Here is a 17,097-nt window from a genome sequence, read left to right as displayed (position 1 = left end):
GAATAATATATTTGACTTATAAAATAAAAAAGCTGAAAATGAAGAATGTTGATCTCATTTAGCTAGCTCAACAAAAAAAGAAATCATGCGCGCAAGTGATCAGATACATTATTATAAATTCTGAGAACTTCTATTAGAATATCTTACGAAATTATTGTAATTTCTATTATCTAATACGAAAATATGTAAACAACATAAAAATACTTTTATCAACAAAAATATATCAAAGAAAACAAAGTATAAACTGAATTTCTCTGTCTTTTTAGGAATGAAAAGGTTAGGGTTATAGCTCATAATTTTATTTTATTTTGATAAAATCTCAAAGTGACTACTATCGGATTAATATTTTATAAAATATACTGAAAGTAAATTACCTAAAATTAGTTTCGACGGAAGAAAAAAATTCACTTTGTTTACTTCTATAATATTTATTTTTACCACAAATCCAAAATGGCAAGATGTAATATGCAATTAAATAAATTTTGGAAATTGTCCTTTGCAGTATCCGTTGAAGCGTGAATGCACATTTTTTTGGGAGAATACGGTCAATAGGCATTGCAATGGAATTTTTACCTATTTATGGAATTATAATTTATTTATTCCTCTTGAAGAAATTATCACTTAGTTATGTTCTCATATACATATAATTACATTATCTCCCCCTCTCCCTTTTTCTCACGTATATTTATCCATAAGCGTTAAATTAACTGAAATAAGAGAGTACATATAAAAATATATACAACTAATATAATTGTATACATGTTGTATATAGGTTGTAAAATTATATTTTTTTATCGAACTATATAAAACAAAAAAATGTATATAAGTTGTTTATGAGTTGTATGTAAATTGCAGCTTTTGATCGGATTTTGTACAATAAAAAAAATATTGTTGTATATAAAATATATTTTGACCAGATTTCTATATATTTTGTAAATAACTCCAGTTACTTTTTATCAATAGAAAAATATAGATCAAAGGGATAAATATTATCTTATATATATATATATATATATATATATCATTTAAAATTTATATCTCAATTTTTAGAAAATTTGGTGAAGATTCGAATTGATTTTAGTTGGAATTTCAGATTGAAACTCAAAAAGAAAGACATAAATAAATTGTATATATTTAGTATGTCAGGTGTACAAGTGACATATAAAATATATACAACTAACATAATTGTATACATGTTGTATATAAGTTGTAAAATTATAGTTTTTTGATTGAACTATGTACAACAAAAATTTGTATATAAGTTATTTATGAGTTGTATGTAAATTGCAACTTTTGATCGGATTATGTACAATAAAAAGTTATCGTGGTATATAAATTGTACATTTTGACCATACTTCTATATATTTTATAAACAACTCCAGTTACTTTTTATAAATAGAAAATTTTAGCTAAATCGGAGAAATATTATATATATCCTTGCAATGTAAATAGATTAATAGCTTATTTGGCCAAGCTTCTCTGCTTCTCCAAAACTGCTTCTGATACTGATTCTACTCAAAAACACTTTTTTCCTTCTAAAAGTTTGACCAAACATTAATTGTTGATCAGAAGTATTTTTTCAATTAATTCGCCAAACACAAACTGCTTCTCACCAAAAGGACTTTTGAAAAAATACTTTATAAAAAAATACTATTCAAAATAAGATGATTTTAGCAACTTGGTCAAACAGGCTATAACCGGCAAACATGGTCATGGGCCAAAATTGTAGTAACGGAAGATATGAAACTCACTGAAGTTACCATTCTAAAGACCTATTTTGGCAATTTGTTATATGAATAGAACAAGCAGAATTCCAGAATTAATGGTCCAAACACGTGGTGTGAAATAAGTATATTCAAGTGAACTTGAAAATTCTTAAAAAAATTGTGACTTGTTATAAAATAAAAGTACTTTAGCAAGAATTATGCAATTAATTAGAACTTAACACAAGAAGAGAATAATAATATTAGAAGACAATAATTCTTCTATTGTCAACTGTATCGAATAGGTTCATTAGTGAATCTATTTATAGAAATATTTTTCTGTTACAAAACCAATCTATAAAATCTGTTATGAATATAGAACCAATTCAAAACCTAATATGAATACAGAATCATTCCAAAACCTGTTATGAAAACATCCGTCGTGTTGCAAGTGAATGAATCCACTTACACGATTTATAACATGACTCTACTTAAACTTTTATTCCTACCGGTTCTTTATAGGTGCATATTCAGGAACAATTCTTCTGTTCTTGTCCCTTAGGAGCCCTAATTACTCTGTAAAATTCAATTGAAGCACAGATTACAGGGAGAAGCAAAGCTTCGTAGATAGGATCAAGAGAAGCACGAACCTGCTTAAATCATTGAATCCACTATTTGCATTTCTGATCTTTAAAATCGTGATACTGTTTCCTTCAATGAATTAAATTTATATTGTCCCGTATCTCATATGTAATGACAGATCAAACTAAAACAAAATTATTTTTTCTTACTAGGTGTAATTTAATGAACATTGATCCAATATTTACTTTTTTGGATTTTTTGAAATTTATTTTTTGTGATTTTAGTGCTATCAAAATGTTATGTCACAATATATTGTTTGTCTGTTCAAGAAGATGAATATCTCCAATTGGTTAGGAGCTATTCTTGAAGTCAAAGTGATTTATAGCTTGTTTGGCAAAAAGTGATTTTTAAAATATTTTTTTTCGAAGTTAAAGGTGTTTGATCAAACTTTTAGAAAGAAATAAGTGCTTTGAGTACAAGCAGAAGTAGTTTTTGAGAAGCAGAAAAAAATAACTTCTTTCCATAAATATTTTTTTGAAAAGCAAAAGTAATTTTTAAATTAATTGGACAAACCTAAACTGTTTCTCACAAAAAATACTCTATTAAAAATAAAATAATTTTAGACATTCGTACAAACAAGCTATTAGATTGGTGGTGTCTTGTTTCTGTTTTGTGGTAGGATTTTTTTTATTAATTTTTTTTATCTTCCTAATTCACCCAGCTTAAGTTGGTTTTCTTGTTTAACATTTCCTACTTAAGTCAAGAAATGGGGCAATATACATTTCGATTGTGTCAGGGTAATGAGAATTTAACCTGGTCTCTACCTACCCTTATTTTTTGCAAGTAAAAAGAGATAGATTGTGTTACGTGATTTATAGACAAGCGAACTAATTCGATCCAAAAAATGATAAAGAGATAAGATTAAAAATGAGAATTTAGCAATGGAGATTGAAGAAGATGACAAGCCTAGTCCCGAGCGCAATGCCTCGAAAGACAAAAGTGAAAGCAATGATAAATTGCAAATAAAGTTGTTTAATTGAGATGTGAGAGCAAAGGTAAAATATACCTTATGTCTGCAAAAAATTTTGTATCCATACAATGGTTGTTGAGCCTGCTATTTATAACTCTACCTAAGGAACAATTTTCTAGGATTAAGTTCCTCTTAAATGATAATAAAAAAGGTCATTGATGCACATGTAATGGCAAGCGATGAATACAAATATTCTCTACAACGGTCGCTCATTTAATGTTAGCGAATATTCCCTCATTGAATGCTAGCCGATGGCAAATCATCGATCTTCTCTCATTGACTACGGTCCCTTCGAGATTTACCCCAAGTAGATTACATTTGTTGTGTCTGGTATTGATGGTTACTTGACTTGCCTTCCGTCTAGCTTTGGTTCCACGTGTCACATTACCATTCGACCATCTGGTATAAACTAATTTTATCCCATACAAATAGTCCCCTAACTTTTTGATGACATATCTTAGTGTTACCGGGAGGTTGGTGAAGGTTCTTTTCTTGGCGGGAATGTTCCTGAACAGTCTCTAACGCTTGAAAGGATGCACATCTTCTCGCATTTAATACCCCGAACACGTGTTTCTACACGATTTAGCAAATATTTTACCGATTTTTGAGGTAATCACGACCACGATTTTTGCCGTCTATAACTTTCCTTTACTCATTATTTTTATTTCTTTACTTCCAAAATTTTCATAAGTCTTTCTTCTTCCCTAGCTTTACTTAGAAATTCTCATCTTTTTAACCTATCTTAGCAAGAGTTTTACTGACCTTTTGTTACCATGGCTTCTTTCACTGCTCTCTTCGGAAACATTGATCTTCTCTTCGGTAGAGGCCCAAAGAAAATTAAGGACAAGGAAGCTGATGTTTATTCTGAACCTCCAACCATTAGCTCCATCATACCATAATATCATAGCACTGCTAACGACTTTCAAGAGAAGGCTACTTCTACATCTTCACGGGCTTGGCCTGTTAGTAGGTATCCTTTTTCCATTCGCCCTTCTAGTATCCCAATTGTGAAGGAGGATTACAAATGCCCCAATCTTGAAATCCTCGCCCCGGATATGATAGAGAGGGTTACTTTCACCAAAGAGGGTTTTACGTATCCCTTTACCTTGGGTCCATTCTCCCTAGGGTTGAATGAAGGGCTCGACCCCATCATTTTGGAGTTTTGCCACCGGTACTAGGTCTGCTTAGCACAAGTAGGCCCATCAATATGGCGGACGGTGGCTTACCTTCGCCAACTGTGCACGGAGACCGGGAAAACCCTAACCCTTTCACACATGATGAACCTTTGCTCTCCCAAATATTTTCGTGGCGGAGTAATAAACTTTAGCAAGCGTGGCCACCACGCTCTTCTCACCAGCGTAGACGACAACAGTCATGAGTGGATGGAAAGATCCGTTGTCATCGATGTCAGGGATATCATACCGCCACAATTCCATCTTTTCTTGAGTCGTAGAACCACTTTATTGAGTTTTCGATCAGTCGCCTCCTCCTTTGTGAAAAGATTATTTTCCGTTTGTTACTAATTTTCTTGTTTCTATTGTTTCAAGTACCCGATAGGAACTACCACGAGTTCAAGGCCTGGACCAACAGATTCAAAAAAATTTAGAAATCACGGCACCAGAATTTCGTCGGTGGAAGGAAATGTCCCCCAATTACGGGTGGAAGGCCAAGCACCATGGTAAGTCAAAATACCCTTTGTTTTATCCTTGCTCGAACATAAGAAATCTTTATTAACAACCTGCTCACTCTGCTACAGGACTTCCCAAGGGCTCTGTTACCTGCCCTGAGGTCGATGCCTTAGTTGACCCGAAAGAGATCAGGAGGGTGCTGCAAAATGCCCTTGCCCGAAACAGAGCTCGCGGATCTGCTTCAAGTGAGGGTGCCTCCTCTTGGAGTCCCCAGCCTGAGAACAAGCAACCAAAAACATGACACCCTTCCTTGGTCGGGACTCAAAATAAGAAGATAAAGAAAATACCGACCGAGTCGATCATAGTCGCAGTGGTTCTAGGCGATGAAGGGGAAGCCAGTGGTGAAGAGGCTCCCATTCAAAGGAGAGAAATATCTTTACCAGTTCAACCGGATGCTCAGCCAAGTGAGATTAAAACCCAATGTTGGATGAGGTTGAGGCACTTTGGGATGACATGGGCTTGATTGAGAATGCCGATTCTCGTTTACCAACCCCCTTTTTTGCCTCCGGTTCAAAGAATTCGGACCCTGGGCATCTTCTTCCCCCATCCATTGAGCAAATAACAACCAACACTGCTCCTGCCGCAACTGCTTCTCCCCCTTCCACACTGATGAGTTCTCGCCCACCGACACCAGTTGCTCCTTCACCACCAACAATAACCACATCTCCTCCACCGACAGCAGACAACCGATAAAGGAATGCTTTCCCTTCATGGTCTCCCGTCTACAGGAATTTGGGGTAGGATTACTCAACTCCTTCCCTAGATCCTCGAGGGAGGAGAAGTGCCACTCTTTTGGTTTTGAAAGAGTACCATCTTTTGTCCAAGCCGATAGAGCTTGCAAATTATCTAAAGCTGTTGGCTTCGGAGAAAGATTGGAAGAAAATGCGCTCCCTTTCTGGGGAGTGCTTGATAAATAATGCCATGCACAGCGCGACGCATGTACCATACTTGTTTTCTTATATCTTATTTTCCATTTACCCGCTGCAATGGAAATCCTAACTTTGATATTCTTTTTTACAGGAAAAATTTCTTTCTTATGAAGGCCTATAGAGATTGATCATTGAAAAGCAAGGACTCGCTTCCGAGTGAGATCAACTGTTGGCCAAAAAGAACTAACTTGCTGCGTGCCTCCCGAAATTGGAGGCTAAAGTTGCTGAGATGGGCGAGCTTGAGGCCTGGTTGTAACAAATAGAGCAAGATAAAATGTCCAACCACCAAGAAGCCACTCAATTATATGAACAACTTCAAGAGGCTAAGGCTAAGTGGGCTGAGCTCCATGACGCTGTGCTTTCTGCTGTCGAGCACGAGTCTGCCTTCGATGAGCCAATAAATAATTTAAAGGCCGACTTAAGCTCCAAAACCTAGGAGGCTAATGATGTCGAGGAGAAGAGGGTCCAAATGGAAAAAAGGCCGAAGAGGTCGATGGACCAAAATCGGCTTCACTCGGCTACAAATGTTGAGCTCGATACTCGCTTTAGTGCCCTGAGATATGAGAGGGACAACCTCCAAGCTAAAATTGATAGATTCCAAGCAAATCTCCAGGACTAACAGGATTCTCTCGTATTTGAGAAGACTTATGCTATATATCATATGACGAGGAAAACCTTGGAAGAAGCCAAAACGGGCATCGTCGATATTGATGATTGCATTGTCAAGGCCCGAGAACTAGAGCTAATTGCTCGTGAAAATCTTCCCGCTCGGCCAGCTGCAAATGACTTTTCGAGTACTGGTTCCGAGTACTCGAGAAACGAAGGAGAGATTGAATAAGGGAGAGAGGGATCTGCGTTTCCCCCAGTAGAGGAGGTGGATTCACTGCCTTCTAGGAGAAAATTAATAATTTGAAGACAGACTTAAGCTTCAAAACCGAGGAGGCCAATGCTGTCGAGGAGAAGAGGGCCCAAATAGAAGAGAGGTTGAGGATCCCTCTCTCCCTTCAGGTTCTGGCGGCAATGATCCATAGCTTCTTTTTCCTTTCTTTTTTCCCTTTTTTTTACTTTGTAATTGTGCAAAATCTTTTACTGAGTTTGGCAATTGATAAATAAATAACGAATTTTTGCTTAAGTGTTGCGCAAATTTTTTTTTTGCGTTTAACTGATTAAAGCTTCGGGTATATTGTCATCCGATAGCTTTTGATTCTGGGCATAAATTCTTCTGGACTTAACCCTTTACTATGAGGGTTTCATAAGAGAGGCCCTTATGTTTACGATACTCTTGAAGAGGACGTCTCATGTTCATTCCTCCACAAGCATTTGAAGTTTTTTAGTTAACTTTCAAACGATAAAATTAACTCATTATTTGGACAAGAAATAAGATAAAAATAAAAGGACTTTATTTTGTTCCTTCTATCTTTAAAGGTACATAAGCATTCATTTACTAAAGTAAACTAAACTTCCAATATATGTGGCTAACTTGTACAACTTATTTTTACAGGGTTGATCATGCAGTCCCTGGTTCTGATGAGACATTATTGATCCCATTTCTGACAGTCCCTAGTTTTCATGGCACTCCTGGTACCGTATCAGATATTATTCCCCCTAGTGTTCGAATGTGAAGCATGAGAATTCGAACACTGTAAGTCTTGCTTCATCGGTGGAAACAACTTATGAATGGTTAAATAATCCTTTTGTAGTGATGGAAAGCAAAGCTTGCCATTGAATCAAAGATTATTTAACCATCCATATAGCCGTTTTGCCATCGATGTGAAACTTTTAGTGCCTTGATGTCTAAAGGTCTTTCCTTTTGTCAATGATGCTCCCTTCGTAGTATGCTTTTCTTTGTTGCCTTATTAAAAACCTTGCTAGAAAAACCCGATTGGGACAAAAACTGGTCGAAGAAAAAAAGAGTGCAGCACATACTTTCAATATTGGCAGGCTTCATCAGCAATAATACATTTTGAGGTGATTCACGTTTCAACTGTTGAGCAATTTGACTCCATCTTAATTTTCCAACTCATACGACCCTTTACCGGTTATAGCTGAAACCCGGTATGGGCCTTCCCATGTTGGTCCCAGCTTCCCGACATTTATTTCTCGAGTGCTCTGGGTCACCTTTTCTCAAAACTAGGTCTCCTACTTTGAAATAACGGAAATTGGCTCTGCAATTGTAGTACCTTTCCATGCTTTGCTATTGAGCAACCATCCTCACGTACGCCAAGTGCCTGTGTCCATCGAGCAAGTCCAGCCTCACCGACAATGCTTCATTGTTTGTTTCTTCATTTGTCCGAGAAATCCTCAAAGTTGGTTCCCCTACTTCTACCGGTATTAGAGTTTTCGCGCCATACACGAGGGAGAAAGGTGTTTCTCCCATGATCGATTTCGTCGTTGTCCAGTACGCCCATAGCACACCGGATAGCTCTTCGGGCCATTTGCCCTTAGCATCTTCTAATTTCTTTTTCAGGTTCTGAATGGTTACCTTGTTGGTTGATTCCGCCTGTCCGTTAGCACTTGGGTGGTACAATGAAGATGTAATTCTCTTGATTTTCAACCCTTCCAAAAAATTGGTGACTTTTGAACCTATGAGCTATGGCCCGTTTTCATAAACAATTTCCTTTGGTATTCCGAATCGGCAGATTATATGGTCCCATATAAAGTCGACCACTTCACGTTCACCGATCTTCTGGTAAGGATCCGCTTTAACCCATTTAGTGAAATAGTCAGTTAAAACTAAGAAAAATCTTGCCTTTCCGGGGCCCGGTGGTAGAGGACCAACTATGTATATTCCCTATTTCATGAAGGCCATGGGGACAACACCGAATGCAGGAGTTTTGCTGGATGGTGCACCAACTATGCATGGAGTTGGAATTTGTCAAACCTTTGAATGAATGTCTTTGGGTAATGTTCCATCCGAGGCCAGTAGTAACATGCCCTAATCAACTTTAGAACTAGCGAATCTGCACTAGAGTGATTCCCCCAAACTTCTTTGTGGACTTCCCTCATCACATAGTCCGCCTCTGAGGCCCCTAGATGCCGGGCCAATAGTCCTTGGTATGATCTTCTGTATAATTGCCCATCCACGAGGCAGTAACGAGCTACTTTGGTTTGTAATACCCGGGACACCTTCCGGTCTTCGGGTAACTTGCCATGCCAAAGGTACTTGATGAACTCATTCCTCTAGTCTCAGACTAAGTTGGTTGAATTGACCTCGCAGTAACCGTCCATATCCAATACCGAGTGTAGAAGTTAAACGACCGTACTAGAGTCTAATACTTTCATCTCCACGGATGATCCCAAATTAGTTGAGGCGTCTTCTTCCACATTTTCTTCCCTCAGAATGTGTATGATTGACCATTCCCTAAATCGTGCAAGCAATGCCTGAACCTTGTTCAAATATTATTGTATGTGTTCTTCCTTTGCTTCGAAAACCCCATACACTTGGTTTACTACCAGCTGGGAGCCGCATTTTACTTCGATGACCTCGGAGCCTAGTCCCCGAGCTAATTCAAGTCCTACAATCAAAGCTTCGTACTCGACTTCATTATTACTCAAAGGAACAATTTTAATGGACTGCCTCGGAGTTTCCCCCGAGGGCGTGACTAGAACTATCTCAAGACCGGACCCTTTTACATTGGAAGCTCCATCCGTAAACAATGTCCAAACTCCCAATGTCGTTTCCGACACCAACACTGCTTCCTTAGCATCCAAGGGCATTAATTCGGGACTAAAATCGGCCACAAAGTCGGCCAAAACTTGTGACTTGATTGCAGTCCAGGGTTTGTATTCAATGTCAAACTCACTGATTTCTACTGTCCATTTAGCCAAACAGCTTGACAACTCAGGCTTGTGAAGTATATTATTTAAGGGAAAGTTTGTCACAACGGCTATCAAGTGACACTAAAATTAAGGCCTAAGCTTTCGAGAGGCTACTACGAGAGCTAAGGCTGGCTTTTTGAGGTGTGGATAAGGGGTTTCTGCTCCCGACAATATCTTACTAACATAATAAATGGGAAATTGTGTACCTTCTTCTTCTCGGACCAGAACGACACTTACCGTTACTTTTGAGACCGCTAGGTATATTAACAACTACTCGCTTTCCCTCGGTTTCGACAGTAATTGGGGGCTCGATAAGTACTTTTTTAGGTCTTTCAAGGCATGTTGGCATTCCGGAGTCCACTCGAAATTGTTCTTCTTTTTTAGAAGTGAGAAGAAATGATGGCACTTTTCTAAGGAACTTGAGATTAACCTGCTTAAAGCCGCCAACCTTCTGGTTAACCTATGCATTTCCTTTGCGCTTGTTAGATGGTTCGGGATGTATTCGATGGCTTTGATCTTATTGGAATTAACTTTGATCTCCCTTTGCAAGACAAGGAACCCTAAAAATTTTCCGGAACCGACCCCGAAGGCATACTTCTCGGGGTTGAGTTTCATGTTATGCTTTCTTAGGATGCCGAAGGTCTCTTGGAGATGTTTCAAATTATCTCCTGCATTCAAACACTTGACTAACATGTCATCAATGTATACCTCCATTGTTTTGCCTATCTAAATTTCAAACATTTTGTTAACGAGCCTCTGATAAGTGGCTCCGGTGTCCTTAAGCCCAAAAGGCATCACATTGTAGCAATATGAGCCAAAGTTTGTTATAAAAGAAGTTTTTCCTGATCCTCCGGGTTCATATTTATTTGATTATCCCCGGAGTAAGCATCGAGAAAACTCATTAACTCGTGTCCGACCGTAACATAAATTATTTGATCAATATTTGGCAATGGGAACGAGTCTTTAGGGCATGCCTTATTTAAATCCTTATAGTTTACGCACATCCTAAACTTGTTATTCTTTTTTGGAACTACAACTACATTGGATAACCATTCTGTATATTTGACCTCCCCGATGGAACCGATATTGAGTAGTCGGGTTACCTCTTCTTTAACAAGCATGCTCCTGACCTCGGCTATCGGGCACTTTGTTTTGCCTTATCGATGGGAAGTTTGGGTCCAGAATTAGTTTGTGAACGGCCACCTCCAATGAGATACCTGTCATTTCCGAATGCGACAAAGCAAAACAATCTGTGTTAGCTTTAAGAAAATTTATAAATTCAAACTTGAGTTCGGGATTGAGTCATGTTCCCAAGTGAAACTTCCTTTCCAAAAATTCATCGAACAGGGCTGATAAGTGGGGATTTTGACTACTTATTAGCGCCTTTTTGATTTCGTTTTAGTCCAAAAGCGCTTAGTTGTGTTCCCAAAAACTGATAAAATATGCTTAATTATAGGAATATTGAAAGATGAGCTCAAAAGATGAAATCCACTTCAAGAAGGAGTAATCTGTACTTAAGGACAAAAACAACACAAAAGCTAAAAGTGCGGTCAGCAGAATACCATCTGCGACCGCATGTCATGAAGCAATTCCATCACAGAAGGTTGCAAGATGCAGACCATACATGAAATTGTGCGGCCGTAGAAATTGGGTAAAAGCCAAAGTTCAAAGAACCTGCATCTCAAGTTCAACAAGAGTGCGGCCACAGAAGAGCATGATGCGGCCACAACCACATTTGTGCAGAACGTAGAAGAGCATGGTACGGCCGCAAACATATTTGTGTTGTCCGAAGAAAGAGAGAAGTGCGGTCGCAGTTCAGAATTGTGCGGTCACAGGCTTCAAATCCTGTCAGGCTGAAGCAAAGTGTGGACCGCACATGGAATTATGAGGCCGCAGAACCTCCGAAAGGGCATTTTTGTCCGAAAATTCCAGCATTAGATAAATAGAAGAGTTTCACTTTTTTAGGTTAAGTTTTGACATCAACTGCTACAGTAGACAGTTTCTTTTACTCTTTTTAGTGGTTTTTGCTATTTTGAGCTTTTTGAATATTGATTTCATCATTTTAATTATCAATATGGGTTTAATTATCACTTCTTCTTTTTTTCCTTCCAATTTAAGCATGAGTAGCTAGATTTTTACTAGGGTTGTGACCCAACCCTAGTGTGTAAACTTAATAGGTGTTTGATTTATTGCTTTTTTATGGTTGGGTGTTGATTATCTAACCTAGTTCTTGATTTTATGTGAAGAATTAATGGTTGCAAACATTATTTCATGCATATTTGACTTGGTCTCTACTTGAGAAGGAGAGACTTAGTCTAGGAAAACTTGGCTAGCAAGAAATTGGGTCAATCGAGAGATTGATAAGCCCAATTAAAGGGTTGAACCTAGACATAGTAAAACCCGACTAGAGCTTATTATCAACGGTTTTGTTTAATACCCATTTGGACTTGAGAAATCCAAACTGGGCAAAACGACTCTTTGACCGAGAGGTAGTGAGTGGGTACTTAAGTGTTGATATCTATAATACACCCCGACCAATAAAACAAGCTTTAAAGTTTACAACTCATTAGGCAAACACCTAGGTGAAGGTAATAGAACTAGGCCTTTTATATCATTTGAAAAACAAGCAAAAACAATTTCCTATTTTTATTTTTTAAATCGCAATCGTAGTTTAATTTAGATTTTTAAATGAAACCAATTATTGTGGAAGTGCAAATTTAGATATACAAACTCACGCGCTAAGATATATACTACTAACACCCATTCACATAGCTCCCTGTAGAATTTGGCCCCGACTCTTGTTGGGTATTACTATTACTTTGACCGTTTTCAAATCCTTAAATAGAGGAGTGAAATTGGATGAGATTAATTTTTAGCGCCGTTGCCAGGGAGCTAAAAACGGTGTTAGCTATATATTTAGGTGTGTTTTTGGAATATCTTCTTTTCCTTCCTTGTTATTAACGTGTGAGTATTGTAGGTGCAATCATGGCAAACTATGAACTCGGAAACATAGCCGTGGGGTGTGTGGACGTTGATGATGATGCAATAGATGAGGTCCCTCTTGAACCTCAAGCCAATAGACGAGGCTGACCGCCTCAAGACAATGTACCCGTTCCACCCCCACCTCCACCACGAGCGGTTCCACACCGGGTGTTACCGAATGAAGGGTATGCAAGTGCCATAGTCCTGCCCCGCATTAGGGCGGGCAACTTTCAAATCACAAATGTAATGCTCACATTGCTAGAGCAACGGGGATTCTTCACCGGGGCTCCGAGTCTAAATGCATAAAAACACTTGAATGGGTTTGTGGACACTTGTTGGGTGAGTAAACAGACAAACGTCTCTGAGGATGCTTTAAGGTTGAGGCTATTTCCTTTCTCTCTACGGGGAAAAGCCTTGGATTGGTTAGAGAGATTGCCAAACCATTCCATCCATACATGGGATGAGCTGGTATAGAAATTTATCTCCAAGTTCTTTTCTCCTGGACATATGGATTCTCTTAGAGACGAGATTCTAAACAAGAGCCCAATGAGCTGTTGCATGAAATATGGGAGAGGTACCGAACTATGGTCAAAGAGTGCCCCAATAATGACATGACGGAGGCTATGATTCAACAAACTTTCTATCGGGGGATCAATACGACCAATTAGTGTGTGGTAAATCAACTTGTCGGTGGAAATTTTATGACAATGCCGTATGCGGAAGCTTGTGAGATTTTAGATGAAATGGCGGACACTTCATTGGCATGGAAAAGTAGGGCAAATGTTCCTCAAGGTGATCCGAACGTGAATCACCTACATAAAAAAATTACATGACCATAGGCAATCCATAGCTGAGTTGACAACCACCATGAACCAATTGGAAAAAGCTCAACTTCAACAAGTACAAAACCCTAGGCAAGTCAATATGATGGTAAACAAGAGAAGAACAAGAAGTCCACAAGTGCAACAAAGAGTGGACAATCTTGTGCAAGATGATAGTGGATTTAATCAAGGTGACTCTTATAATGATCAAGAGGAAGAGGCTCAATATGTGAACAACTTTCAAGGGCAAAGAAACAACTTCCAAGGCCCTAGTCAAGAATAATGTAGACCTTCAAATGATCAAGGCAATTGGAATTCTAACAACCAAGGTAATTGGAATAGTGGAAAAAATCAAGGCAATTGGAGTGAAAGCAATAACCAAGGGAATTGGCAAAATAATAACAATCAAGGCAATTGGGGAGGCAATAACCAAGGTGAGTTGAACAACAACCAAGGAAATCAGAGGTCGGGTTTTCAAAGGCCCCCTATGAATCAACCACCGAGAAACCCACCTCATTATCCTTCTCATGGTCCTAGTTCCTCCAATAGTGAAATGAGTCATATTGAGAACATGTTCAAGCAAATGATGGAGAAGAATGCTAATTCTGATGCCCAACTTGCTTCACACAACACGTCAATCTGAAACTTAGAAGTGCAAATGGGTCAAATCTCTCAAGCTTTAAATCTAGTCCTAAGGGGCACTACCAAGTGATACGGTGGTGAACCCGAAGGGTGGGAACAATACGGGGCATGCCATGGCCGTCACTACAAGAAGTGGAAGAGGTGGGAATGCACCTGCCTCTAGTCAAATGCAACTTGTGGATGATGAGCAACTGGTAGAGAAATAGGAGATTCCAAAGAATGTTGTGCACATAAATGGAGAAGTGTGTATTGATATTAATGACAAGGTGGAAGAAACTCAAGAGGATGTGAACCCATCTAGGGATCATGTGATTAACATATCGGAATCGGTAGTGCAAAAAGCTAAGGCACCATTACCTAAGCCACCTCCTCCCTATCCTCAAAGGCTTGCCAAGAAAAATGACAAGAATCAATTTAAAAAGTCCATTGATATGATGAAGAGTCTCGATAAATGTGCCTTTAGTTGAAGCCTTGGAAAAAATGCCCGGATATGCAAAATTTATGAAGGACTTAGTGACAAAGAAGCGGTCGGTGAATTTTGAAACTATCAAAGACACACACCAAGTGAGTGCAATCGTGCATTCGATGGCTCCTAAGTTGGAAGATTCCGGTGCTTTCACAATCCCTTGTACCGTTGGAAGTGCCGAGTTTGCAAAAGCTCTTTATGATCTTGGGGCGAGTATCAATTTGATGCCCTATTCGATTTTCAAGACATTGGAAATTGAGCAACCAAGACCCACATCTATGAGATTATAAATGGTCTATCATACAATGAAGAGACCATTGGGGGTGATTGAGGATGTATTGGTTCGAGTTGACAAGTTCATTCTCCTGGCGGATTTTGTTATTCTTGATTGTGAAGTGGACTATGAGGTCCCGATTATTCTTGGTAGACCTTTCCTTGCTACGGGGAAGGCTCTTATTGATGTGGAAGCCGGTGACCTTACTTTTTGGGTGGGTGATGAAAAGGTAGTGTTCCACGTGTGCAAATCTATGAGGCAATCGAATAGCAATGAAGTATGTTCGTTCGTGGACTTGGTGACCGATGTGATTGTTGATGATACATGTGCCACGATTAATGTGGTTGACATGTTGGAGGCCGTCTTGCTAAATTTTGATGATGACGAGATGGATGGCTTCATGGAATATGTTAATTCTTTGTAAAGAATGAGGTCGTATAACTATGCACCCCGAAAACTTTCCTTGGATCTTGAGAATAGGAAAACTTCTCCTACAAAGCCTTCAATTGAAGAGCCTCATATCTTGGAGTTGAAGCCATTGCCTCCATATCTCAGGTATGAATTCCTTGGCCCTTGTTCTACTTTACCAGTTATCCTTTCCTCTTGTTTGACTAATGTTCAGGTTGACTCTACATTGGCGGTGCTCCACAAGAGGAAGAAAGCTATTGGGTAGACTTTGGCGGATATTCGGGGAATAAGCCCCGCATTTTGCATGCACAAGATTAACTTGGAGGACGATGCCAAGCCATCCTTTGAACATCAAAGAAGACTCAATGAATCCATACAAGACGTGATCAAAAAAGGAGATTATCAAGGTTGGATGCCGGGGTGGTCTACCCTATTTCCGACAGTTCGTGGACGTTTCTGGTGCAATGTGTCCCGAAGAAGAGGGTCATAGCTGTGGTCACCAATGATAAGAACGAGTTGATTCGAACAAGAACGGTGGCCGGGTGGAGAGTGTGTATGGACTATCGGAAGCTAAATAAAGTCACAAGGAAAGACCATTTTCCACTACTATTTCTTGACCAAATGCTTGATAGGTTGGCCGGTCAGGCGTTCTATTACTTTCTAGATGGATATTCGGGCTACAATCAAATCCTTATTGCCCCGAAGATCAAGAGAAAACAACTTTCACTTGTCCCTATGGCACTTTCGCTTTCAAGCGGATGCCATTTGGCTTGTGCAATGCACCAACCACTTTTCAACGGTGTATGATGGCGATCTTTACGGATATAGTAGAGGACTACCTTGAAGTCTTCATAGATGACTTTTAAGTAGTCGGGGATTCCTTTGATGATTGCTTGGCAAATTTGGATAAAGTATTGGCAAGATGTGAAGAAACGAACTTGGTGTTGAATTGGGAGAAATGCCATTTCATGGTCGAGAAGGGCATTGTCCTTGGCCAAAAAATTTCAAAAAAGGGCATTGAGGTCGACAAGGTGAAAATAGAGGTGATTTCTAAACTTCCACCTCCAATATCCGTGAAAGGAGTGAGAAGTTTCTTGGGTCACGTGGGGTTCTACCGGCGATTCATAAAGGATTTTTCCAAAGTGGTGAACCCCTTGTGCAAGCTTTTGGATAAAGATGCTAAATTTTACTTCAATGATGATTGCATGTGGGCCTTTGAATTGCTCAAGTTCAAGCTGGCAACAACTCCTATCATCATCGTTCCTAATTGGAGTATTCCTTTTGAGATCATGTGCGATGCTAGTGATGTAGCGGTTGGAGCAGTTTTGGGGCAACGTATCAACAAGATTTTTTATTCGGTCTACTATTCTAGTAAGACCATGAATGATGCCCAAGACAATTATACCGTTACCGAAAAAGAGCTCTTTGACATTGTGTTTGCTATTGAGAAGTTATGCCTGTACTTGATGGGTGCAAAAGTGATTGTCCACACGGATCATGCGGCATTTCGTTATCTTATGAGCAAGAAAGATTCCAAAGCCCGATTGATGATATAAGTGCTTTTGTTGTAAGAGTTTGATATAGACATCCAGGATCGAAAAGGAAGTGAAAACCAAGTGGCAGACCACTTGTCTCATTTGGAGGAGGAGGGGATGCCGTATGATGGCCTTGAAATCAATGACTCCTTCCCTGAGGAGAAACTCTTGGCTATTCCAATGAAAGAGGTGCCATGATTCGCGGATCTAGCAAATTT

The sequence above is a fragment of the Nicotiana tabacum genome, chromosome 4 (assembly GCF_000715075.1).
Source record: "Nicotiana tabacum cultivar K326 chromosome 4, ASM71507v2, whole genome shotgun sequence".
NCBI lineage: Eukaryota > Viridiplantae > Streptophyta > Magnoliopsida > Solanales > Solanaceae > Nicotiana > Nicotiana tabacum.
This window is presented reverse-complemented; position numbering follows the sequence as displayed.